The following is a 26,937-nucleotide window of genomic DNA, read 5'->3' as shown; positions in this document are numbered from 1 at the left end:
AAAGAGGCTTAGGGGCCTTTTATGAAAGAGTTGGACTGTCTTCAGGATAAAAGCTGAGGGTTTCCGGGCATTAAATGTTTTCATCAACAACAGAAAAAAAAATTATAAAAAATACCACAGGCCTCAGTGCACTTGAGACAGTATTGTGAGTTCCACATAAAGCTGAGGATCACAAAATTGCACCTGCCCTGCATTGTTGCTTATTTTGTGAAAAAAATGTTCTTTTAAAAAGACTCATAAATGAACTTTGTATCCCGGTGCTTGTGTTTCCTGAGTGACTGATGAGTGTCTCATCATATCTCACACTCTCCCAGGCTGAAAGGAGCCCACAATGACAACCCAAACAATGTGAATTTAGGGGATGGTGCAAAAATGCATCATTAGTACACTGTTGCCATGGCGACCATGTTGTTAAAAGCAATACCTACAGTTGTTATATCCGTAGGAGCTGGTGAAATGACAAATTATTACTTTTTTGGCCCTCGATGTGGCAATCAGGGTAGCAAACACACCAAGAATGGGAGGCAAAACTTAGTTCAGGATGAAAAGAGCTTTTCATTTTAGGAGGCATTACTTCTTGCTGACTTGTTCTTGCTGCGCTGTCGCAGTAGCCCGGATCCAGCCCTGCAAAGCACTCATTTTACATATCTCTGTATCTGCTCATTAACCACATTATCATTTGAATTTGTCTTTGGGGCTGCCTCCCCGGATTCATTGTCATCCGCACTGGTGGCAGGGTGGTTTGCGAGCTATCACGCTGCCAGAGCCGCTTTGCTTATGGCTGCATGTGAATGCAGGCAACTGGCGTACACACCACAAATTAGCAAACTGCCACAAACCACTGAAACTACTGCCAGATCTCTGAATCATAAAATTAGAGTCATCACGTGGTGGTGTAGGGAGTGTGAAAGAGAAGAATTCACAGGGATGGATGTTGACAACTGCTATTAAACTGTTACTCTGACCCCAAATAAAGAAAATGCCATGTTAATACATGCGGGCCGAACACAGGGGGAAGGACAGTACCACAGAAACAGCACTCATCTTCAATGATTGCATTCAAGTAGTGGCCTATCACACAGAAATGGTCAATAACATGACATATGCTAATGATGCAATAAAAACAAATACAACAGAGCTCTTATACCATCACTGTATACTGAATCATCACCTTGGTTATGGTTTGTTGACAGAAAAACAAAGAACATGTCTATAATGGAACAGAGTGAATTCTGATTTATCAACATTAAAGTATAAAAATATATCATCTATGTTGTTTTTGTTGTTGTTGTTGTGAAAAAGTCAATTAAAAAGTTGGTTCAATGTTATTGACTCTCAATTCTGCAGCTCCTAAAAATAGCATTCATACAGAAACTGTTTGCAACTGCAGTTATGTCTTGTGAGTAATTATTTTCCCCACAATGTGCTCGTGGCAACTAATATATGAGTTATTGCTTTCATGGTTATGTTTAGGTTACTCACAACACTAAATTAAGGTTAGGGAAAGGTTGTGGTCGTGGTTAAATATTGAAAAAAGTCAAGGCTGACTTAAGACAGAATAAGTTTTAGCCACACTAGAGCTGTGGCTTTAGGAATAGCAATGTCGGTTTAGCACTAATTAGCAAATGTTAGCATGCAAGGACACTTTACTAACATGTTCAGCATACCAATCATTCATTTATTCATTATCTGTAACTGCTTAGGAGTCGCAGGGGGGCTGGAGCTAATCCCAGCAGACATAGGATGAGGGGTGAGAGGTGGCGTACATCCTGGACAGGACGCCAGACTATCACAGGGCAGACACATAGGCCTAATTATGGGAGAAATGAAATGATGCGCTGACACTAATTACTCTCCATCTCTTAAGCAATGCTAAAACATTATTCCAAATTAGTCTGCATTCAAAAAAACTGAATAAGTAGGAGATATATAAAGAGAAGAAACTAATGACAAGTTTTCACAGACCTCTGTTCCTTTTGCTGTCTACTGTTTATCTGCTCTGCAGCCTGTCTGTGGCGTCGCACAGACACACCAACAAAACAACCCGCACACACACATACACAAGTTGACAGAGAGGCAGACTTGTGTGCTCCAGCGGTGTGTTCACTGGCAGTGGGAATGCAGTCTCTCTAATTTTGGTGGGAAAAGGGTAATAGGGATTAACGCCATACGGACTGTGGGAGGAGGCCCGAGTACCCAGAGAAAACTCTAGTTTCGAAACCAGGAAACCAGAACCCTCTTGCTGTGAGGTGATCATGCTAACTACTGCACCACCATTGCCATTTTAAGCATATTAGCTTTCAACGTTGAGCTGACAAGCACCACTGTGCTTTAGGGACTGTATCTTATTTTTTAGCGGAGGGGGGTGCGCAGGGTGTGACTTTTTTTGTTTGTTTGTTTGTTTGTTTCCCTCTTGACCCTCCCCAAAGCTACAAATATTTTTCCTTGAGCCTCCCTGTGTGTCTGGGGGGGAATGCATGACTTCCCTGCACAATAAATAACAACATTTTTTTTAAATATTCACACCAAATGTAGGTATTGGAGCCAATGCAATATACAAATGGCACAAAAGCTAATTTTTTTAAGCAAAATGCAAATCCTCCTTACAAATCGTGTTATCACACAAGCTGTCTTTGCAACTCAGGGGAATATGGGTGCATGACAGTCACTCGTCATTGGTCCGACCACACAGAATCTTCAAAATTTAAGAACCCTGCACATCACACAAATCTGCTTCGTGCACATGGTGTATTTTGGTTACATTTTGAACATGATTTTGATGACGAAAGCCTTGGTCGCCCAATATGTGTTCATGGAGCATCGGAAATGTGTTTTTGTACTCACCATATAATTGTCAGTTGTTACATATTTTAGTATGTGAATAAGTATTACAAATAATGTTAATATTTATCCAAAATGTATCGGACTATAAGCAAACTTTGTAAGAGACGGGGTTTTGCCTTGTTAACACACTGCAGGCTTTGGGTATAATTAACTGCATCATTTATATTCAATGTTGTATTATGCTGAGGTGTGCTATGTTCTATACAGCAATTACCCACTTATGTTTACATCTGAAACAATGAGCATAATTAGTGAAAAATGATGTAATCACAACTTTGCTAAGAAGTAGCACTTATGCTGCTAATTAACCCTTGCACTTGTTAAATCCCGCATTCACTGGAATCTATAATGACTTTCTTGCTTATACTACTTCTTGGAATGGTTCAATTATATGAAGAATATTATATAAATTTTACACATGGATTTCTAACAGTTATGTCACCACGCGCATAAGGTCGAAGCTTAACAATGAAGTTGTCAAATGTGTAGTCTGTGTACTGCAGCCTGGCCTTCAACATGTTCCCACACACCCACATGCTTTGAAGAGGAACTTGAGCTCTGTGGAATGACTTCAGATAGACAGTGGGTGCAAGGGAGAACACAATAAAAAATAATTTCTGTATCTCTTTTTATATAATGATTTTTTCTCTTTATTTCATCCTGCTATAAAAAAAAAAAAAATGCGATTTATCTGACAGAGCTGGTAAAAATGATGAAAGCCAAGAACACAGTCATATTGACATGGCCTACATTCTGAATCGTCTCATGCCAACAAATTCACTTTGACTGTGCTATTTAAAGTATCACAGCAATGACTCCTTGCCCGCTTGTGATTGCACTTGCTGCTATTGTCCTCAGTGATGATGATAATGCCAGCTTGAGAGGAGAGTGTTGTAAAAAAGATGACTACAGTTACACACGCTGCATTTCCTTTTATTGCTCACATGCTTGCATCTTGCCCATTCTCCCCACCGTATTAACTCTTACTGAAAGACACAAGCTAATAAGGTTGCAGGAGACATTTTAACGACAACTGCTTTTTTTTTTTTTAGCCTCGCTAGCAGCACGACAGTGTCAGTGTCGCAGTCCACAATTTTGCTTGAGAAAAGTAAGATCTCAACATGTGTTTCATGGTTTGCCATGAAATGTTGTACAGACATTCATAGTCATCAAAGAACGAACTCTACAGATTTTGGCAATCCTATGACTTTTCTTCAAGCACCAACAGCAGGTCAAAGTTTTCACTCAACCTGTGAGGTATCTCAACATTTACTGGAGGAATTGCCATAAAATTGCGACAGGAATTCATGGTTCCCAGAAGATGGATCTGAAAATGAGTGAGACTCTGACTTTCTACCTCGCACTACCATGAGGATATGTGTGGTTTTGAGTAGGTGCTGACAGAATGTCACTGTATTGGCATTTTACTTTAATGACAGCCGATATTAAGTAATTAAAAAGTGCAAAGAAAGTGTCAGCATAAGAGGAACTTTTAACTTTTTTTGTAAAGCCTCAGGGAGCTAATTTTATGTATTTATTTTTAATTTAAATTTTTACTTGACTTAATTAAAACTAAAGTTCTCAAGACTTACCATAGAATTTCTGTACAGACAGAATTTTAAAATACTTCAGTAAATATTAAAAGTTTGGACAAAACTCTTGTTTATGATTAAAGAACTGCAAAACTATTATTACTACTATTATTTCCATAGCTTCAGCTGTACTTTGAGTTAAGCACGCTAAACTCTGATGGTGAACGTGGAAAACATTGACTATCATCAGCAAGTTTGCAACATTACTGTGAGCAAGTTTGCATGATGAAGTTAGCATTGGGCTTTGGCTGTATACATTTTTTCATGCCTTTGTACCTCTCTAAAATTCAGGGTATGCAGTATATGACAGTCTCAGTTTTTTCTGAAAAAAAATATAAACTCACAAAATGCAAGAGAAGGCAATATTCTCAAAGCCATTTTCCTTCTTAAACAGAGAAATACAACCACACACTTTATTTCACCAAACTCAGAAGCACTAAGTTGCCACACTTCATTCAGCCTCTACAGAGACAAAACACAACTTACCAAAACAGTCTTAGTAAGGCTTGTTAGTCAAAGAGGTAGTTAGTCCACAGTCAAACAATCACCAGCTGTGGTTTGATCGAAATAAAGCCTTAATTCACCAAGTTACATGGAAAACATGCTTTTTTCCATACTGTCTCTGTCAGTCATACTATACATGATTCATCATTAATACAGCAACTCAGTATGAGTTTAAAAGAACAATGACAGTATTGAAAATCACACAGTTCAGATTTCTAAATTGTCTGGTATACCTTAACACCAAAGCTTTGTTAGCATTACCTTGAAGCAATGCTGTGCCCAAGTGCAATTTGCAGAGGCTCGAGCATGGCTGTAGACTTCAAATACACTTTGAATATTCTAATGTTTCCTCTGCCTGCTGACTGAATAATAACAGAGTATTAAACTGTTGGATTGAACTCTATGGAATCACATTTTTACCTGCTTGTCAATTTATTTTATAGCAGAGAGAGGTAGTAATATTTTTCTGTGAAAACTTGAAAACCCCAAAGTATTTAGAACCCCATGAAATTCAGCAAGACGACTCTTCATTTTACCTCAGCAGAGATGTTTACATACGCACGATTCAAATACTTCTTTATAGCACGCAGAGTTGAAGATGCATGAATGCAGTTAGCTGGCTGTGAATCACTAGGCCTTTCTGCTTTATGAAAACAGCACCAGATAAACTATGACATATTTACACACATCACAGTGCGACTCTTTTACAGAACACAGGAGTTTTGTCAGCTTTCGAGGCACTTTGAGCGCAATAACGTCAGGACTTTGTGTGTGTTGTGAGATTTATGCATGAAGCAAAGGAACGTGTGTGTCATCTTTTTGTGTGTCTTCATTTGTCCTTATGTGTGTGCATTTATCTACCTTTACTGTCAAGCTTCTGCAGGAGCATGAATGCACCTTTATCTGTATGTGTGCAAATGAGGGCTTGAGCATGAATGTGTGTTTATGCATGGATGCCTGTGTAGGTGTGTGTGCGTGAGGCCTGTTGCTGGCCATCCAAGCAGACAGGTGTCAGGTCGTATCAGCGCATCGCTCCAGTGACCAGGTGGAAACCTGGAGGAGAAAAGGTGAATCACCGGGCCACACTGGGGCAACGAAACTGCTCGGCTTAGTCTAGCATTACCTGGACACACACAAACACTGATGGCGACACACTCTCACACACACACACAAACACACACACTGTTATCGCAGAGTGTGAGAAGGGAAAAAAATACATTGTAGGAGGAGAAAGGAGCTACACGCAGAGAGAGTAATAAGAATGAGTGCAGACTGGGGGAGGCTATTTGACCGGGTCTGGCACCACATACACACACACTCACACACATGCACACACAATCCAAAATCAGACTGAGTCACAAAGTCGCATACAAAGTTAGAAACACACCTACACACACATATGAATGCGTGACTGACTCCAGCATGAGGCATGGAGCTTTAGAGAGCACACACACACACACACACACACACACACACCAATATGGAAACACGCAGTAAACGGACCCATCAAATAATTAGCAGCTTGATTGAATTGAACACAAACACACACACACACACACCATCTCCAGAGACAGGGTTGTGAGTGTGTATGCATTCTGTATTTTGTCAGTGCTTGATGAGGAGAGTGATCACTCTTCCCTTTCCTCCTTCCCTCCATCCCTCATATTCTCACTCCTAATTAATTTACACACACACACAACCACACACACACGCTGTTGTGAAGATAATTGCCGCAGCAGTGATGCTGGCTAATGACAGGAGAGTGGAGCAGAAATAACAGCGGATAGGGCACCAGCGCTGATGTTCCCTTCAACATATCTCCGCTCCGTCAAACACACCCCTCCTCTCTATCTCTCTCTGTCACACACACACAAACACACACACACACACACACACACACACACACACACACACACACACACACCTCCACCAATCTCTTTTCACCTTCCCTCTTTCCTCCTGATTTTCAACTCAACCCCCACACACCACACTTTCCCGCCTCCTTCTTTATTCACCCGGCGCCTTCTTGTCGCCTCCGTCACTCCTCTCCTCCTCCGCCCAATCCCTCTACTGCTCTCTACCCCTCCTTCGCCTTTGGGTGCCGAAGCAACAGAGGAGAGTGTCGGGGAGCCTCTGATCACAGCGGCCTTAACCACAATTGAGGGTGACGTGTGGCGGGATGAGACCCGTGTACCGGAAAACCTTGGCTGGCCTGCCTGCATTCCGCCTGGCGCTTGCCTCGCCTTTCCCTTTCTTCTCTGCCTTTGTGAGCCAGTATGTGTGTGTGTGTGTGTGTGTGTGTGTGTGTGTGCGCATGTGTGTGCTTAGCTAGCCATCCTAATGGGTAGGAAATGTTAGCAGCCCACTGGGCTGTGAAGGGCTGAACTCACCTTGAGCGTTGTGAGTGGGAGAGAAAGACTGAGAGAGACAGACATGCAGTCAAACAGATAACTAGCTAGTGCATATAGTATTCAGATTTTAATAAGTCCATATATCTCTTTCCTTCACACACACCATGTATGCTAAAAATATTATGTTGTGTAACATAATCAAAAGAGCAACTGCAAATCTTACACTCATATATTTTTTTCTCTTTCCTCTTTCAGAGCTTCTGTTGAGGTTTTTGAGTAAAGTTTCAAAGGTGTGTTGTCCTATTTTATAATGCGTCACCCTGAATTTGAAAAAAATGTTACTATAATAGTGTTAAAGCCAAAATAAATTGTTAGTGTTGTTAACATAAAGGTAATTTATGGTGCTATTAGATAGCTACTGCAGCCTGAGTAATACAGGTGCTCTGTGTGGAAAGTGGAAGAGAAATAAGTTGCTTGCAGTGACATTGTTGTTTTTGAAACATCAACAAAGAAGCAGAACATTTGGCTATGTAAAAACATGATGTGAATTTGGGAAATGATTCATCTTTTTTTCAGCAAATTTTGACATTTGCTCTGGAGTTATTGGAAATGTTGAGATCACACAATTCCACCACTGAAATTATTCGACAAATACAATGACACTAGTATTAGTGTCGTCTAATATTTATCTGCATCAGTGCAGAAATACAACACAGAATGAACAGCCAAAAAAGGGGAAAAAAGAAAAGCTGTGTAGCATTCAAATGTTGATTTAGAAATCTAATATCAATGTTACAAATCAAGCTTTGAACTTTTCGGTATAAGCCGACTTATGTCTTGGGTTACTTTCATAATTTTACTGTTTTTCTGTGTCCAAGTCCTATTTCTACAGGATTAAGGCAAAACTCACAGTTTGCCACAAGATTGAAGATATGGTGGATAAAATTGGGTTGTTTTTCATGACAGTTTACTTTAAATCTTTGTTGCTATTTGGTAACTGCAAATAAAGCAAATAATTTGTATAGGTTTGAGTATGCATTTCAGAAAATAGATTTCTGGAAAAAAATAGCATTAACACCAAAGCCTATGATAGGTTAACAAGGTGTATCCTGTGTCAAACACAAACATTTATTTGCTCCTCTTTCAAAAATAGTGAAGCATTTTGTGAATGTTTTATATTCGTTTGTTTTTTCATTTTTTGCATGGCCATAGGAAAATAGATGGCAAAACAAGTTACTGAATGGAGCCTGATTCTTCCAACATCAACGACAGACTTCACTAATGCCCTTGCAGCTGAATGGGGGAATAATTGAGGTCAAATGTGGATTTGTATTAGTATTAGTACCAATAGTTTTGGAATGAGATGTTCAACAATCAAATGTGGCTGTGTCCACATACTTTTGGCCACATAATGTACATAGAATGTGTTTCTTCTCCCTTAATGGGTCTTCTATATGTCTTCCCTGCTGTATAGATACCGGGGGCAGACAATAACGTTTGGTGGGGGCAGCAAATATAAGAGACAATCACACCCTTGGCTGTGGTTCGACACAACTAATGTACACACACTTCCACGCAAATATGCACTGATGCACACACAAACACTCTCACCAGGCCCCAAATCGACTTAACGCCTTTTGCTAATTACCTTTACATTTTTACACTTCTGCTTACTCAAGCTCTGTTTTAGGCAACAGCAGGTAATTGATTTCTGGGTGTGTGTGCGTTTTTGTGTGTGTTGTTGCCTGACTGCTATTGAATCCCCTGCATTTGAAGCACACATGCCAAGCACCACTCAGCTCCGACACAGCGGACAGGAAATCTGTTCAAATTAGCACCGCTGATCTCACTTGTCGAATTTATAGTTTTGGTGAGTCAGGAGAAACGTTTTCACTGTGGGGAAAAACAGGACTAAATGAGTCTCGAGGAGGGCTGTCCACCGTGTTGTGGCAGCGGAGAAGTGTGCATGGCGAGCATCAAGTCTATTATCAGCTGAAACTTGACTTGAAGTCACATCCAATAAGAAAACTATCCACAGTATGTCCTGAGCTATCTGTGTACTTCAGGCAACTTGACATGTTACTTCCCAGTAACATATACAGCAACTTAGTGGGCTGTCTTTTGGTCAGGAATTACAGATATCATCAAGAGACCAAACTGGCTAAATAAGCAGTAGAGTAGAAACCCTTTCCCTGCTTTGGACTGGCCAACTGAACTTACAAAACAATTATAGAATGCTGCAGGAATAAACCCTAAAATGCAAAGGGGGGTTAGCGTTTTAGCACCACTGGGTTCCACCATCTGGAAGTCAATGAGTTTAAAAGAATTTGTCAGATTACTTTTTTATTATTGAAGTCTGTTGTTGAAATAAGCTCAAGAGATTTTCATGTTTTCATAAAAAAAAACCTTGCTAAATACCCCACTGGTGAATTTTGAAGCATTTACATCAAAAAAAAGGTGGTTGGAACAAGAGGCTAAATAAGACTACAGCACATCATAATACCAAATGTGGCCTTGTGGTGGTGATGTTGAAGTAACGCTACCATAATGTAGTTTGTTTATAGCCTGACATTAATTTTTTACTTCTGGAGACTGGATTCACGCTTCAAAAATCATAGAAAGTGGTGTTCATTTGTGAAAATTATCTTGCAGAATAAAATGTGCAAGTTTAATAAATGTTTGTTTGCCACTTATTTTCTACAATAATCCAAAATTCAATGGAAACTTGAGTTTATAAAGTGCTTTGACAAACAAGGCAAAGCAGAGGATAGAAGGATTTCTTGCAGAGGCAGCACAACTTTAAAAGCCAGACGTTAATGCCGAACAAAGGCCAGAATAGTTTACTTACAGCAACCAATACCAATTACAGTGAATACAATCCAAAGAATATTTGCAGTAAACACAAATAAGTGTATTAATAATAGAAAAAAACACAATCGAGACAGAACAAGACTAAAATTGAAAGATAAATTAAAATACAACCTAAAATAGATGAATAAAAATAGACAAATTAAAATAGATGACAAATTTAAATTGACTTTGTTTAATTTCTTTGTCCAATGTCCCCCCCAAATCAAACTTACTACAAAAGATTCACAGTAGTATGCTATCATAAATTCCATTGTTTGATTGCTGGTGTGATCAGCCCTTAAGAGTACCAAACATTGCACTTCAAACGGACTCACAATGGACAGTTTCCAAAAAGCAAATAAAAAACAAAAAAAAGAAGGTCAAAACCGATGCAACCTATATTACCCATGATCTAACTCCACCGCTGACAGTTCAGTCAGAGATCTGAGTGCAGTGTTACAATGTTACAGGCCTGGCACACCGCCAGGCACACCGCTAGGCCAACGAGACCCCCCGCCAGGCCCAAACGTTTGCGAGGGTTGCGTAGCTGCGAAGTACACTGTATTTAACCCCCGTAGGAGGTAGAAGTCACGACCCGCCCTACTCTGCCTCTGATTTGCTAGAACTCTATGCCTTTGTTGGTTAGACCATGTTAAAAGAGTGTTGTGGCTCCTTTAGAGACAGGGCCGTGTGTGAATGTGCGGGTGATACAAGTGTCAGTGAATGCATCAGAGTATACGGAGCAGAGCAGAGCTTCTCAAGACCGAGTGGGGCTCCCGTGTGTTGCTTTTCTAGCTGCTGGTTTGTGTGGGAGTTAACCATGAAGTTACTTACACCCTGGAGGTAAACAAATCTCCCCTGTGCTCGCTGACTACTGCTGGGGAAGCAGGAATGGTTAAAAATTGGTAAGGTTCAGGGTAAGAATATTCGACAAGCCAATGAGACACAGAGGGTTACGGGTCAGGCCTTTGCCATCCTGAGATTGCCTCCCGGTTCACGCTCAGATAATTTTACTATGGATAAAATAATATTATCATGAGGCTCTACCCACCGTTTAGTCCAGCAATTATAGACTGAAGCCACAGCGAGCTTCGCTTCAAGCTGCAGAGCAAATCACACAGGAAGTCACAGACACAACAGCAGCGGATCCTGTCAAATTTCAAAATAAAAGACCAGATCATCAACCAAGAGCAGATCATTTTACTTTACAAAATCATCTACGGCGAGCTATGACATATGGACGTTTGCACTTGTCAGCACATTTGTTTTTACTGTCATTGCCACAATAGGGGATTGCAGTTTTAAATGACTGCAGCTAGGAGAAGGCAAAGAAGGTCATAGGTCAGTTAAATGACTATAGTGCCGCCATCCAAAAAGAAAAAATTGTGCAACAAACAACCTAATAAAAAAGTCACTTTTTTTCAAAACTGGGCCAGGGAGAAAAAATAAAGATGGGAAGACAGAATTAAGCTGTGGTGAAATTTTTCTCAAAGGCCAAAAAGATAAATTGCAGCTGTGAATTATGTGCACTTTGTTCATGGTGTACTACTATTTTGTAAGTATATACAGCTTATTTAGAAAACCTCCCCTTCACTTTATTTTAAGTTTTTAATATACAGAACAAAATTTTGAACGCAAAAAATGACATTACTGATCCCCTGTGCCATTGAACTGAAGCCAACCACAACAATAAGTCAATAAGTCATGTCGCGTCTTTAAAGTTTTTTTTGGTGTACCACCAGGACTGAAAAAAACTGTGTGTATTAGGCTAGTTGTGGCTTATGTAGCCTCTAGCTGCAAGCAGAGATGAGGAGAGGGCTACAGGAGTCTTATGAACTCACTTCTTCCTAACTCAACACCTACAGATTTTCAAACTTGTAGTCTTCTGCTTGAACTGACTCAAGTTACTTAAGGCAGTTTATCAGACTTTGCATAGCTTCCTCTGGAGCAATGGAAGGTTTTATACCAACTTTTTATACATACATACATATGCAGTACTACTATCCAAGACCTGCAGGCGATGTGTAAATGTGAAGCAAAAATGTTTTAAACCTGGCTAATGCACTACAATGGCCAACCAAATTCAACTTTGTGGTACATTTTTAGAAATTAAGTTCTTAAAACTACCTATGGAAAAAACTGCAATTACAAACAATTACAGTATTTATTTCAGCCCACACATTGTTTGACACTGTAAATACACCTGAGGAAGGCAGCGCACTTCACTGTGAGCATCCATTTATAGAAACAATAAACTTTGGAATTCCATTTTTTTTAATAGTTTGAGCTTTTAATTTGCAGCCATCCTTGTTCGTTTTTTTGTTGGAGAATGGTATTAATCTGTCACAAAGGGAACAGACACTTAAGGGCCATAATGACAGCGTTTTGTGCGACACAGTCTCTTTTTCCTTTTGTTCTGTCATTTAGTGAGCCCTTTAATTACAAGTTCTCCCGCATTTCAACCTAGATTGCCAGACACAAAAATAACATTTTCATTATTGATCACAAAGGTGAAAACGCTGCTGAAAATGCTGAAAATTGTGGGTTGTTCTTTTTTTTTTCTCCGCTGTGTAAAAGCACTGACAAAGCGGCCTGATTGCAATTTGAAGTGCTGGAAGTAAACTCTGTTTATTTGATCCTGCTCCTAATTTTCAGGCTGACCTCAAATCAATAGCACATTTGATTAAAAGTTTTGTCAAATGAGCACATAATTGCTGTCAAGTTCAGTCAACCGTTTCGCTGAGACCGAGACGACAGAAGCAGTTAGCCTGGCGGTCAGTGGCAGATTTGAGTGTGTTGACATTTAAATACAAATAATTTAATCTTAATTATGCAATGCTCAAGTCATTACTTGTTGTACCTTTCAATAGCATTTTAGACAAATTAGTCTGATGCGCTTAATTTTAAACAACACTAAAGCACTTCAGCATGCAGTATCTTATGTTCCCCCTTGTGCCTGCTTCATACTGCAGGGCTGGCATCCTGTTTACTTTCCCTGTGACAGCAGTCGAGGAAATGAGAGCATGCCTGATTTTGTACCTCTACTCTTTGTCGCACATAACAAGGACACTAAATTGTCAGGTTGGGAGAAAACAGGGGTCTTTTTTGGCCTTGTACTGATAACAACACATCATTATTTACCTGTCATAGCGTACAGCACTGTGTTCGAGATAAACTTTTTTCTCTCTCTCCCTCCATCCCAGCAGCAAATTTATCTTTAGACAGACAGTCTCGCCCCTCCAAGTGCTGCTGTGCATTCAAAGTCCTATATATTTTTTTATTTATTTCAAGAGGCAATGTCAGGTCGCGCTGCTCCTGACACTCTGTGGAGTTAACACGCAGTGGAGCTTCAAAGACCTGTCTTTCTCAAGTCGGAAGATGTAAGCTGCAATGGTGTCTCTCCCGTTTGGTGTCAAGGAGGTGATGTATTATGCAGCGGCGGCGCACTGGGTCATGTTGTGTAAAGAACCAGTATGTGGCCCTGACAGGGTTTGTGGCCCAACCTTGAGGAGGTTTGAAGATAGTGCCTGGTGCTTAAATCCTTTGTCCCAAATCTATTTAAGCTAGAGTGGATGCTCGACGGTGAGGTGTGCCCTTTTGCACATTTACCTGATATACCACTGAACAGCTTCACAGCTATAAAAGGATCCAATGAAAAATTCTTATATAACATTTAAAGTAAGTACAATGTCATGCCCATATATCTATGTGCACAACAGATGTTATTTGACATTTAAACAGCCAAGAGAAGCTGCTTTAATGAGAAATATATAATATCATTAATACAAACTTAATTGTTAGTCCTTCCTTCTCATGCCATTCTTGAATATCCATTAAAACAATATCAAACTTGAATTTTTAAATGCATTATTTATAAAAACAGGCCTAACAGTTGGGTGAAATCATTTGAAATATATTGTTTGAACTGTTAACTTAATTTATAAATGCTATCTATAACTCGAGCCCACTGTGGCTGCCAATGGAAACATAGAGGAGAAAAAACTTGCATAATTATAAAACTAAACAATTTTACTAAGAGATTTACTGAAAAAAACAAGAATTAAAATGAACACATGGGCAAATGAATAGCCCACATTTTGAACGAGGATGTAGCTGAAAAAAGGGAAGTCCTCTTGGTACTGTCAGTTTTACTTTACAAAATGAGTATTTCCGAAAGACTGTACAAAATATTGAAATATCCACTTTGATTTCGCCCAGTGGTTCCTGTTTTGAAGCCTAAAGTTTGGCATCTTGGAATTTTGGAGCCAGAAATGACCATATTTGGCTGCCAAAAATATTTTTGACCAGTTACACATGTTGGTGGATAGGTAACATTGCTACTCTTCTGTTTACTGCACTGTACCCCACTGGTAGGAGCTAGCTAGCTGGCGAAGCTGCTCATTCAACAATTACTACTAATAACAGCATCCCAACCCAACTGCGTTGCTGTAGAAACATTGTGACCACCCTCCTGTTGCCTCCTCAGCTCTGTTGAGCAAGCAGCTCAGTTTTGAGCTGTACAACCCCTTTAAAATTGTTGTTAGTCGTAACTCTGTGAGCACTTTTAACATGGGTCTGTAGAGATAGTCTTCACAAATGAAAACCACTTTAAGGATTTTTGAAGCCTAAATATCATTGCCAGAAGTACAAGGTTATTGCTAGGCTAAAACGAACTACACGACAGTCACTTCGCCACAAAAACATGGCTTTAAGGCTGTGTTCGGCGCAGTTTGGCATAATGACGTTTTGTCGTCTCATTTAGCCACTTGTTAGCAACCGTCATAAAAGCTTCAAAGTTTGTTAGTGGAATATTTACTGACGTATTTTATGAAATAGAACAAAACATGAAAGTCTCTAAGCTTGTGTTAACAGAACTTTTTTCAAAAACCCATTCAGAAAACCCACTGACTTTGAGACGAGAGAACCGGTGGTGCTTAAATACTAACGGATATCCAGGTTTTAGGATTGCTGGGGCTCTCTATGGGGATAGACTTGCTCTTGGAGCTAGTCTCAAGTGTCGACTCGAGGAACTGCATCCTTCCCATTGGCTTCATTTTTCAGCCCCGGAGTTTGCCACTTGCTATTTCCACAAAATATAACCTTCACTTCTCTATCAGTTCAGTCCAATTCTGTGTTCCTCAAGTAAGCCACAACACAACATGGCAGGTCATGACACTCAGAGAGGGCTACAGGAGGACAGAGTTGGGCTGGTCAGAGGTTTTCTGTCAACACAACCACCATGTGTGGAGATTACACTGATCAACAACAACACAGCAGCAAGGCTGAGGTGGGTACATTCAAAAATGCACCCTGGCCTTCAATCTTCCATCAACATTTTCCAACTCAAAGAGATGTTTTGGAAATACAATTGAAAAATATCTGCAATATCATCAACTCTGTGTGCTCTACAGCATTAGAAAAAAGTAAAGTTTTCCATGTGAAACTATTCCTCTGAGAAAGCAAAAACTAAACAAAGATTCAACTTTGACAAGGTCAGAGATCACACTGCAATGGCTCCGCACAGAATCTCTTGGCCCTTGCATGAGGTGTCGGTCAGGGAACTGGCATGTCCATAGCAAAAGCTGGACTCTGCAGTCGATGAAGCATGTTTGTGTGGAGAGCTTATCATTGTCCTACTGGAAGATCCAACTATATGAGCCAGGGTTAGCCCCCTGTCAGAAGCAGAGAGTTTAATCTAAACCTCATGGTGCCTTGATTCATCAATGGTGAATTTATACAATGTCTAATAAAAAGGATGATATCGCAAATCCACAATTATGTTTCACAGTGGTAAGTCGGCTGTTTCCTGAATCACAATCCCTCTTCCTATGCCAAATACTCCAGCCGAGTTTTGTCTTTTTTCCAGGCTAGTTCATCACATGGTTTTAAATTTTAAGTCTAGAGACAGAAGGGGTTTTGTGGCACGCAGACATGATTTGAATAAGGGGAAAAAAACTTTAGCTTAAAGTTGAGGTTTCTTTAATATTTGATAAGTAAGATCAAACACACGCTGACATTTTCACTCAGACTTTTTCTGCACATTTATGCAAAGGGTTCCAAAATGTCTGGAAAGAGTTATATAGATGAACTGACATCTGGCATCACCCAGGTTCAGACTGCCAATAGCCAATTAAATTTGAGTTTGCAGACAGCTGAGTTGTGCAACATTGAGAAGGGATTTTGAAGCATAAAGCATGAATACAACCTATAAAATTATTAGCTGTTTAAAGTTATCGCTATGAAGATACACCCATCTTTCCAAGCTACGCCTAATGCTTTGTTACCCACAACACAGTCTTTGGAAATATGTTAAAATCCTGTACTGGCAACATGAAAACAATACTTATGTAGAGTCTATTACAAACAACAAAAAACCGTCATAGACATGGTTAATGTTGTGAAACAGTCACAGTTTGGTTAGCTTTTGGGAAAGGAAAACACTTGGTTAGCATGGATGAATTACTGAACAGGCCTACTGCGCAGGAGCCCAAAGCATCAGGGGTCACTCTTGCCTTTAACTGCAAAACCTAAATTATGAAGTGCCATCTAGAAGGATAAATCACTGCAAAGGAATTGCATAAGACAAAAACTAAATACAAAAATGGGCGAAATAAACCCAAAGACATGCAAAATGAGTACAAAAAGACAAAACAAACAAAAAAAACAAAAAGAAACTAAATTACCTCGCAAAGCCACAAAATGACTACAAAGAGACGCAAAACATGATGCAGGAAAAGAGAAAAAACCACCACAAAGTCTGTGTGTCTTGCTCATAGGTGGTGGGGCCTTTTGCATATCTGTGCCCAGGGGTACATTGTCTCATAATCTGCCCATGTTGGTTTGGTTTCGAAAACAAACAAACAAAAATACTTGCTTAAATTTCAATTGTTGCCCTTGAAGCAGTTTTAAACGGCCCTCAGCTTTACTTTCAAAATATACTACGTGTGGCCCGCCACACAATATTGGTTAATCAAACAATATCAATTTCCATTTTCTCCATTCAAAAGATAAAATAAAAGAAAACAATTGCCTTTTAATAATAAGAAATACATGTTCTTATATCACTTTGCATTGTTAAAGTTATTTTTGTAGATATAATTTTAAAAGGTAATATAAATAATTTCAAATTTCTTTTTTTATTTAACCTCCAGCCTTGTTACCTATTAATCATATTACTGCACCCTGTAATCATTAAATCGGTACTCTGCGATTAAAAATCACAGTGTCATTACATCCCAGTTGTTGCTTAAGCCCCTAACCTTTTGTCTTCTCCTCTTCCAGGTACCAAAGGATTTTCTTAATACCATGTATACACTAAAGAATTACATAGTAATCTAAGGGCTGTAATCTATGGAGTTAATGATTTATTTCAGTAAGATGATGATTAAGTGTCATGCCTTTCTTTATCATCCTTTGTAAGAACACTTTCACTGGAGACAAAAAGCTTCCATTGTATGTGATCCTAACCAAATCACACACATCTCTGGTTCTCTGAGGATTCTCCAGCATGTAGACTGACAGAAATAACCAGGTGGGAGCAGTTGCGTGGGAAGGGAGTGTTACAACTAGACAGACTCAAATCTACCTACTGTAGTAGTGCCACAGTCTTGTACTATTGGCCAGAGCTTGACAGAAACTGTTGAGCGAGGGCACAGTGTGTCTCCTTTACTCAACCTCAGCTGGATATTCCAAACCAGGTTTGACCGGGTGACATTTTAATCGCAAACTTACTATTTGAAGTGCTAACAGCCTCTGCTGCAGCTGCTCCCGGAGCAGGAACAGACAGCTCAGGAAGGACGGCAAAAAAAAAAAAAAAAAAAAAAAAGAATGCCGAACATAAGCAGGGCACCGAGTCAAGTGGTTCATTTGGGTTTTTTCGCAGGAGCAAGCGGCATCATCATGCAGGAGTGCACATCGCCATCATGCTTCTCTAACTGCAACAACAAGGACCATTTGGATTATAATATCAGCCATTGTCATTCTAATTCCAACCATCTGCGGTTTCCATGGTGAAAACTGCAAGAAGCAGAGCCCACACACAGGGACTTGTCAGCAGTCATGAATATTTTTCATTGAGCTCAGCCTCAGGAAGAACAAAACATGGAGTGTCCAGCAGGCGCTCACAGACAATGAGCTAACATGAAAACCCACTTTTACTGTTGCTGATTTGAATTTGTATTTATTTGTCTCTGTGTCAAAATATTTCATATTTGAATACAAATGCTCCATAAACTAAAAAAGTGGTTTCAGCTACTATTTCCTGTTTAAATCCCAAAGGTTTTGCTCTAATGTGACAGCACTGTCACTGCAAACTGGAAACAAACGACGCACAATAAGATTTGTCTGCATGCGGCGAGAAATTTCAACAGGCTGTAAGATCTGATCAGTCGTGCAAAGTGGTCGACCCTTGCCACCACCAATGAGATCTGTGTTCGCTCTAATTAGCTTCTACAAGCAGTCATCAGAAGCTGGGACTGCAGAGACAACTGTTAACAGTCTGATGCTGTTAGATCACTCATGGTGTGGTGCAGGGGATGTTTTTTATGTCAGGTATTCTCTCACACATTATGGACATCATTTCATAATACTTATCTTATCATATGAGTTGCTATTGTTTTGGTAATGTAGGAAGTATAAAACCTTAGAATAAAATTGCCATTTATATCTACTTTCTGCAAAATTGCTTAATTTGCACCAAATAACATTACATGAAAAAACAATGCAAATGAAAACAATGACAATAAATGTAGTCTGCTATCATCATGTCATCATGGGGATCACAACAAACAACTGGACACAGGCAAGATTTTAGAAATTCTAAACCAATGGGTAAACTTGTGCAGTGCTCTGCATTTATATCTCCAGAACACTAGTTGGCATTGGGGTTTTTATGACACTGTGTTGTGCGTAGTAAAGTTTTATTGGTTCAACTAACACAACTAAAAGACACAAAACATGGCTTAATAGTGACAAAATTATAGAAAAGTAGAAAATGTGGCTGCATGATAACTCACATGGTTTAGACACAAACAACTGTTATCTGCCAGACACGTAATCCCCACAAATACAACATGCTAATGTTATTAGCACAAGCCTATGACAATTTTCATTGCATAAGACAGCCTGGTGGCAAGCAGACTTTCATACACTTATATGAAGCTGGGAACAACAGGAACATTCAACAAAAGTCACAGCTTCAGCTCCAGTAGGCCTATGGCTCAGAAGGGTCAACAGACTAACATGTCTTACACAAGACACTTTTCCCCACATATACAACATGCTAACATTATTAGCATGCGTCTACTCACACCAAACACAAAGCAAAACTTCTGACATGGTGCAATTAGATGTGAATGGATGCAAATTTGCACCAGATGATCCATGAATGGACGTGAACTGCCATCCAGGTGGGTTAAAATGTTTCAACTTGAGTGAAAATTTTGGGTGACACTGTATTGCAAAAGCCTATCAGCATTGACATTCTCCTGATGTCAGTAAAAAAAAGAAAAAAAAGTAGTACTTACAGTTCTGCTGCTGTCTGTGGGCACCTGGAGTTCGACGACTCAGTGTCATTCCTGTACAGAGACAGAAATAGAAAAGGAATAGGAGAAAAATGAGTAAAGACATACAACCACATATTAAGTTCTGAAAATATTTATGTTACTTCACAGCTGGCCACCAGTGTTGCTGGACGTGGATAGTTGGTGGAATTTAGGTTGATGGTGACCAAAAGTCACTGCCACAACAATATCTGATGCCGTAATTTGAGGCAGAATATTGACGTCAGATGACTATGATATTTTGTTAAATTTAAAGTTGTGTTGTTGAGTAATCAAAATCCGATGTCTTCCAAATGTCTCATGCTAATGCCATTGTGACGTAGAGTAATGGCATTAAGCTGTAAGGTATGGAGAAGAAATTCCGATGAAAAAGTCATAATGTTGTCTACACATTGTGAAATTGTGAAATTTTAGCAAACTTTTTTAGCCATCTAAAATATTCTCAATCTGATTTTCAATACAACCAAAATGTAACCACTGTGCATTTAAGAGTCCAGCCTCTTTCTGGTGCCATATTGACATTTGGTGCCAGCTGGGTTGATTCCACCTCTGATGTGCTTTACTATGAAGTTAGCACTAAAATTATCATTAGATGCCTCCCCTTGTTAGTTAGTTCAACGGATAGCACAGCTGGTATTCCTGCGACTGTTTTTCGAGTAACACAAGGCAAAGAGTTGCTTTGTGTTTGGTCTGAACAAACCTTTAATCTCTAATGGGTTGAATTTATTTGTCAAAAAAAATATTACCTTTATATAATAGTTATTAGCATATGCCTGCCTTAATAATACAAACCAATTCCAACTCCATCATATTCCATATATCTTTATTATACCTATCTTGCCTTTCTATATAGAAAAATTTACCTTTTGCAGTATATTTGGTTTAGAGCCAGCCTGAGACATTTTGACACATTATGAAAGGACAAATGCAAAAACCTAGTGGAGTAATACACATTCTGTTTCTTACAGCATTAGTGAGTTAAATTAAGTAATTACGCTGGGAAACTTTTGAGTGTTTGTCACCTCATGCAGATGAATGTCAAATGTTTTCTGCCCACACGCCTCAGTCATTTAATTTAGACATACAGCAACAATAAAAGGTTTTACTCAAAACAACTTAGTTAGAGCAAAGAACATGACAAATTTCTCTCTGAAATAAAATCTAAAACCTAGTGAATCTGTGAATACCTAAGACAGGGCTAAAAATGAACATCCCCACCAAAATTAGCACTGCTCTGAATGTTCATAGATCCCTGGAGGTTTTTATCATTTCGCATATTCACTGCACAAAAACCCAGACTAAGCACAATGCATTACAAGGCTTTTACATGCAAAGCAGATGTATATGGCTGCATTCTTTTTCAACTTAATCTACAAGTTGCTTACATTGCTTTAGCAAGAGGTTGTGATTAATAGCTGGATGACGGCAAAAAAAAAGGTGTGGGGGGGGGGCAAGATAGGGATAAGGCTCGCAAGCTATTCTCAGCATGACAGCAGGCATGCCATGGCCTGTTCGGTATGAACTGTATGGATGCACAGATACAGTGCACCCTGCAGGCATGGCTCATGCTCCTCGCCCTGATTGACTGGAAAGTCACTGAAGTGAAAGAAAACTTGACATTATGTCTGAGAGCGTGACACAGATTGATAATAAGCCTCTCTGTCCTCGCATCCTCGTGTAATATGGACACTTGAGTTCCATGTGAATGCACTCGACCTACATTATTCTATTATGTCCTCTCTGCACAACCTAGTTCATAGTTTGTCAGGTTGCAATTACTGGATGTGGGGGGAAGCCTTTTTTCTTATTCCCACCAAAGAGAGAAGACTACATAAAACCATGTGTGGAGCAAAAATTACTCATAGTCTCCTTCAGCTTACATTCAAGCAACTATATTTGTTACCATGGTTGCAACGTTGCTATATGGGGATCTGAGGGATACCTTGCACGTTTTATGAAATTACTTTAGTTTTTGGGAAAGGCAAGCAAAATATTCTTACTACTACTGCAGCTCCAATAAGGTAAAAATACAAGCAGTGGCTGAATGTGCAAAATTTGTTTCAGGGCCTCCGTTCTAAATAGAGCCCTGGGAAGAGAAGGCACGCCTCCAATAATTTACTGAGACAAGTGTAAAGTGAAGACAGCCCCAGGGAGAAAACAGGGATTACTAGTTAATTCAGCTTTGTGTGAGTTAAATTGGCTGGAAGAGAGTGGCTGGAGTATGTGTGATTGTGTGTAGATATACAAGTTTGGCGACGTGTGCAAACATGTGCAGAAAATTGTCACTGTGTTAAGATTAAAGGCGGGCCAAGGTTTAGAGTTCTGAAAGGTCCATTTCCGTGCTCCCTCACAAACAGAATGAAGAGCAAATGCTTTACTTATTCATTCTACAAGCTGGGGGTTTTCCACCACTCGATGTGTGACTGGAGTTCAGCTAAACCGTTAAAAGTGGACTGGGGGACTTTGAGAATTAGCAGCACTTGGGTAATTACAGCTTTAGACAGAACTTTAACAACAATCGCTCAGGGATCTTTTTTCATTACTTTAATATGGTTTGCAGCAACTTCAGCAAGCCTCTAGATGTAAACATACAGACTTACTCAAATGTAGCAAACTATAACAGATTGGTTTCCAAGCAACATCATCAATGAGATACAGAGGGGGAGTAGAAACCAAACCAAAATGACCCAGCGCTTGTGGGTATATGAACATAAAAAAGGCAGCTCCCCCAAAGTGAGGTTATTCAGTCTTGATCGCTGATGTCTGAGTGCAGTACAGGTCCTAAGACCTGCCCCTCCATGTTAGTGAATGGGACATAGGCCAAACTAAAAACTCAAAGTACATGCCAAATAAATGTTTCCCAAAGATGGTTTCTGTCACTGAAGGTAATTCTTATCACCCTGATTGTTGTTCAAGTGTTTTTTTTCATGATCAGTTCGGTTTTATTGAGTTATCAAATTATAATGATTGACAACCATGACAGCCAATCTGCATACTCGCATTCAATGCAGCTTACCGCGATTGATCGGACGGGTGTTTGGGCGGGAATTCCCCACCACAGAAATTGCTACTGCACAGATGCAGGGCTTTCAATGATATCACCCTCGCAAGATGGCAACGCTCGTATCCCACATATTTTAACCTCACTTCAGCATAGCGAGGGTAATTGGGGCCGCGTGGTCCATCTTTATTTCCAGTCTATGTATATAACCTATAAATCAGAGCACTAACACCAGATTGTGGCGCTCACAGAGTGCTGAATATTTTTTTAACTTACAAACAGCTCAGTCAAAATCAGCGTGGGGATGCGGCTAGCTGTTTTTGGCTTGCATCTCTCTTTAGGAGCAAGCTGTGCTCACGACTTTGGAGAGCAACAGGAACCGAAGTAAGTGATGTATTCTGTCTGTTGTCTGTCTATTGATCTCCACCGCACCTGCACAGACAGTGCTGAAATGGCACATTCATCCTTGAGATTCCATTGGATGGAACATGTCCTATCATAAAATACGTTCCTGTTCCGAGAAAAAACAAAACAAAAAACAACAACAAAATAAGTTGTTCAACTGGGTGTTTCAACTAATTTTCTGATGTGAAAAAACAGAACTTAATGTCATTAATGAGAGTATGGATCAATGAACAAACAAACAAAATAAACACATAATTCTGCTGTGAGTCGATGATAGGCAACACTTCATAATCCAGATCTTATTATGTAAATCATAGGAGACTTCCCTGGTATAGACTCAAAAAAGTAATCCTCAAGTAAGCTCAATTATAATTTCTGACTACAACAAAAGTGTGGCAGTATATTTACCTGCAGAGACTGTGCCCTCCTCCTTTATTTACTAATTTTCTTCTTAAACGATCAAGTATTAGCATCACACACCCAAGAGGAAGGTGGGAAAATCTTGGACTCAGCATGACATAAACGTAAATATAACGAGGCAAACCGCCAAGCAGACAAAGCTCCTTCCAACATGAGAGTGAAACTGGGGTTGGCTTTCACTTTCAGTTTCGCTGGCAAGCACTGAAGGAGAGGATGGCAATGAAGAGCGATGCAGAACTGGCCTGTTGGACAAGTAGGTGCCGGCAGATAACTAAGTTAGCTTGATATAGTATCGGCTTTTGTACAGCAACAAATGTAACCTTTCTACAGCAGTACAGTAGCTTGCAGTAGGACGTATGAGTAGTACAGGGAGAAGGGGCCAACTTTAAATGATGTGTTGCATAGTAGACCTTTAATTGAAGGCTCATTTATGCTTCCTTCTGTTCATACTCCACGGTTATTGTTCCCATATTTGTGCATGCTTACTGAAAGCTTACTAATGTGGAGCAGAAGCACCAGAAAATGCAGGGGAAGTGTAGTGCAGTTCAACTCAAACTTGACCACAGGAGACAACAAAGACTGCTGTCTACATCCTCCATTAAAGGTACATGATTACGACCTCCTCCACCAACGCCATATTTGCCTTGTTACCTGTAAAACCATGTACAGCTGCCATTATCATTGGTACGAGCTGCCTTTTCTCACTGTAAATCCATGTGTCATGTTTGCTAACGTGCTGTGTAGTTTCCTATTATTTTTTCTTTTCTGTTTTTTTTTTTTGGAAATTGCAAGGATAAGTTCAGCTGTTGCTTCTTTTCTAAATACTAAAAATGTCCATAATGAAGCCATTACGACACTGTGGCAATGTGTTTGCTTTAAATAAAAAATAAATTGATAATTAAAAAAAAAACATGTTTGTGAAATGCAGTGTTATCCACAAAAGCAAAAAGGCTAACACAAATAGCAAACTATTTCCAGTGTATCTGTTTTGTTTATGAATAAATTAAAATAAGAGAATTACACGGCATCTTCACATTAGTTACTTTAAAGGAGCTATTGATCTTCAATGTAATCCACCAAGAAAAATGATTGTTTTGGCACCCTGCCTGCTCCGCTCTCTTTCTGCTTTGTGGCAGAGACACAGAGTGAGACGGTAAGTGTGGTGAAAACACAGTCCTTTTTATTAAATAATGAGTCAGGCAGCAGTTGGTAGGGGCCTGGGGACACACATTAGGAGGGAGAGACAGCTTGGGTTACTCAAATCAATCTGTTTATCCACAATGCTAACCCAGTAACACTAACTCTGGGACTGTCTTAGACACGGGAAAGTTATTCTTTCCTCGAACACACATTTATCAATCTGTTTGGCCACTACCACACTGATCGAGTCAGGCACTAATTCAAGCTGCCCCAGCAGAGCTAGCTTTAGCTTGTAAACACATTTCCTGTGCAGCAATGAAACTTCATACCAATTATAGTAAAACAAAGGCAGAGAGAATGTTAAGCAATTTGATTTGGCTCCTCTCAGTCAGAACATTTTTAATGTGCAATGCAGGGTGTGATGTGAATAGATAGATGTATTCTAAGAACTCAAGACCAGACCCCAGCATGGCAAATATTCAATCAAACGAGAACTGCTCGTCTGGCGCATAGGCCTACGCCAACAAAAAGTTTCTAGCTTCATCATCCACCAGACAAGACAAGACAACATCTTATTAATGTGCACGTCATCAACTGCAAATTAGTTAAAGAAACAGTAGATCACTCTTATTGTTCTATTTTCCATCATTGTTAATGAATTGGAAATCTGTCAGCATTTCAGGACCTCCTGTTCCCTTGTTTTTAGAATGGGTTTTTGGTTAGAAGCTTTCACTGAGGTATGTGGTTAACACAAGCTTCACAGACTTTCATGTTTTTTTCTGAGACAAAAAATGTCAGTTAAAAACCCCACTCGCAAACTCTGAAGCTGTTGTTTCTTAAAAAAGATGGTTTCTAGCAAGTGGCTACATGAGACTGCAAAACGTTATCACGCTGCACCTTGCCGAGCACGCTTTTCATTTTTGCTCATCCATATAGCACCAACTTTAACTGAGTAAGCATCCTCATTTCTGACACACGACATGAACACATGTAGCATGCTCACACCCAGCGGTAGACAAGTTTTACAAAGATTTAACCTCAGTGGCCTAAACAATTACAGTACAAAGAGAAATAGTTGACCATTTGTATATCTGAAGGTGTCTTCTCAATAGTTGCACAAATGTCCCTTTTACAATTGGCGTCTATGGGAAAAATGTCTATGGGGTATTTTTTTGTCACAATATGGTGACTGGCCACTGGAAAGCAGTGGCAGTGGTGCCGCATCCAGTTCTTTAATATATCCATGAGTACATGGCCCGAGCCTAAGTTACAATATAGCATTGGTGAGTTGAACTGAAAATGGGCCATTCATAACGACCAAAAAGTATTAACTGCCATTATAACCAGTGGAGAAGTGCAGGTCAGTCAATGTTAGGAACTTCTGTACAGCTACCCCTACCAAAATAAAATAAATAAATAAATATACTTCAGAGGATTTAGATTAACTGATGCATACAAGCTTGTTCTGGGCAGCAAAAGCATTTTTTGGTCTTACTAACCCTAAAAATTCAAACCATATAACTGTTTAGCCTCCTGCATTCATTATCATTTAAATATTGTAAGTCTAACCGGAGTTCCTTCTGACAATTTTAACAGTAAACCTTCAGCTGGAAAAAATGTTAAATATTACAAATTATTAGCATAAGCTTGGTATAAGCGAACACTTTGCATACAACAATTCTATTTTTTGCCAATTCATGTTATCCATTTATTTTATTCAAGGAATAAATGTCATTTAAAGATTGGATCAGTACCTACTGGTTGTAATTTCTGCCTGTAATACCCTGATTAGATGCACGTACCGCTTAATTATGATCTCCACCTCTGAGATTCTCAGTTCTCCCCTAAACTTTCTATACATTCAGCCTCCTGCAGGAAAAAAATTATTTGTTATCTCGAGATGGCGAGGAAATTAAATCTTGATCCCAAGATAATGCCATGAATTAAATGCACAGCTGCTCCTGTCGTCTACACAGCAGTGTGCCATGTTGTTTTCACCGCATATACAACACCTGTGTGGTGTCTGGTAACTGGCACAAGAATTTTGACAAAGCTGAAACAAATCAAAGGTGTTAACATCCTTAACTAATTTAACAGACCGCACAGAAATTTCGGTGTGCACGCCGTGTCATGTTCATGCAATCATTTCATTTCTTGTGCCTCCAGAACACAACACCAAGAAAGACAATGAGTCCATATTAAAAGCTGTTACCATGTGTCAAATAGAATAACCACTAAAATTCAGGGACTAGACCAAACTCTCAGCAACA

General features: G+C 39.5%; 1 protein-coding gene across 1 annotated transcript in view; it reads right to left on the bottom strand.

Annotated features, from left to right (window-relative positions):
* The window catches only part of LOC121962718 (gamma-aminobutyric acid receptor subunit alpha-5-like), a 270,680-nt gene that overhangs the window by 223,768 nt on the left and 19,975 nt on the right, over positions 1-26,937 (bottom strand). The window contains exon 4 of the mRNA XM_088074904.1: positions 19,666-19,716. The gene's annotated coding sequence lies outside the window, so the exon portion shown is untranslated. The remainder of the gene's footprint in view (positions 1-19,665; positions 19,717-26,937) is intronic.

Source organism: Plectropomus leopardus, chromosome 24 (assembly GCF_026936395.1).
Source record: "Plectropomus leopardus strain MGB_pleo_1.0 chromosome 24, ASM2693639v1, whole genome shotgun sequence".
NCBI classification, from domain to species: Eukaryota; Metazoa; Chordata; class Actinopteri; order Perciformes; family Serranidae; genus Plectropomus; species Plectropomus leopardus.
This window is presented reverse-complemented; position numbering and strand designations above follow the sequence as displayed.